This window comes from Octopus bimaculoides, chromosome 8 (genome assembly GCF_001194135.2).
Source record: "Octopus bimaculoides isolate UCB-OBI-ISO-001 chromosome 8, ASM119413v2, whole genome shotgun sequence".
NCBI lineage: Eukaryota > Metazoa > Mollusca > Cephalopoda > Octopoda > Octopodidae > Octopus > Octopus bimaculoides.
This window is the reverse complement of record NC_068988.1, coordinates 15,117,070-15,118,362: the sequence shown is the minus strand read 5'-3', so window position 1 is coordinate 15,118,362 and position 1,293 is coordinate 15,117,070. Positions and strand designations below refer to the sequence as shown.

The 1,293-nt window shown below is 36.0% G+C and overlaps 1 protein-coding gene across 1 annotated transcript in view; it reads right to left on the bottom strand.

Moving 5' to 3' along the window:
- LOC106868643 (zinc finger protein 62) overlaps positions 1-1,213 on the bottom strand; it is a 5,687-nt gene extending 4,474 nt beyond the window's left edge. Inside the window, exon 1 of the mRNA XM_014914003.2 lies at positions 868-1,213. The gene's annotated coding sequence lies outside the window, so the exon portion shown is untranslated. The remainder of the gene's footprint in view (positions 1-867) is intronic.
- Positions 1,214-1,293: the final 80 nt, after the last annotated feature.

Genomic DNA, 1,293 nt, shown 5'->3' with positions numbered 1-1,293 from the left:
TTTTTTACGGAATCCCACGTTTTAGGCTATGGAGATTCCGATTCTGAAAAAAAATTGTTTGAAAAATTTCAATTCCCCCCACCCACCAAGCAGGCTATTTACATGCTAGAAATAACAGCCAAATCTCACAAAACTAGTGTTAGGTTTAGGGTTAGGGTTAGGGTTTGAGTTAGGGTTAGGTTTACCCTGTGGATCTATATAAAAACCAGGCGGGGGGGAATCGAAATTTTGAAATTAGATTTTTGAAAAATTTTTTTCAGAATCGGAATCTCCATAGCTTAAAACGTGGGATTCCGTAAAAAAAAAAATAAGGGGGGAAAGGTTCAGATCACATATAGTCCATCTGGACCTTTTTTTGTTCCCGGGTGAAGGTCTTTATACTGACCCATCTTAGCACCGACTTATAAAGTCTTCCGTGCGACATCGTCTCTATTTCAAGACACATTATTCTCTTCTAATTAAAACATGTTTAACTGAAAAGTGCCCCCACTGAAATCGGTATTTTCATATCGCAATAACATGTGCTGTCTTGGAATTAAAAATTATTTCACTGTGGTATATTGAACATAAAACAGAATAACAGTAAAACGTAAACAGTTTAAAATCGGACAAAATCGCAGAGGAAGACTCTTGTCAAAGTCTGTCAAGTGTGACAGTGTATGTTGAGGCGTTTATGCATTTCTACGTAAAACCCAGCCAATGTATATGCGCTGTGTATATATATTGTGTATCCGTGTATGAATGTGTGTAAGAGAAGAGATCTAAGACAAAAAAAAAACACTGAGGCCTGGGGTAGCAAGGAAGGTGAAATATATTATATGAAACTATATAATTGGAGACATAAACGAAATGCTGTATTGCTCGTACCTTTCTTAAGAGGGGTATCCCGGTGTCGAGGGGCTAATCTTATTAGAATTGAACAAATGAGAAGAATAGACAATTCAACAGACAGAAACAGGAATCGAGCTTTGGTTACCGGAACCGGATGTTTACAGAATATATTAAGGGAATTCTGGACATGGATACACACACACACATATATATCGGAATTTTGTCAATGAACATGTCGCGGACTCTAAGCAACGAAAATATTTTGGGAAACTAAATTTAAATGTTGAAGTGAATCTAACGGTTTTTGTGTTTTTAAATGGCTTATAAACACCTTCCACGCTGCAATTGTTTTTGTTACAGCACACGATATCAGATCAGGTCACTTGCTTTGCAAGTACATCTCCGTAATAAATATATATATATAAATATAACACATATATATAAAACATGGAAAGATTTCCT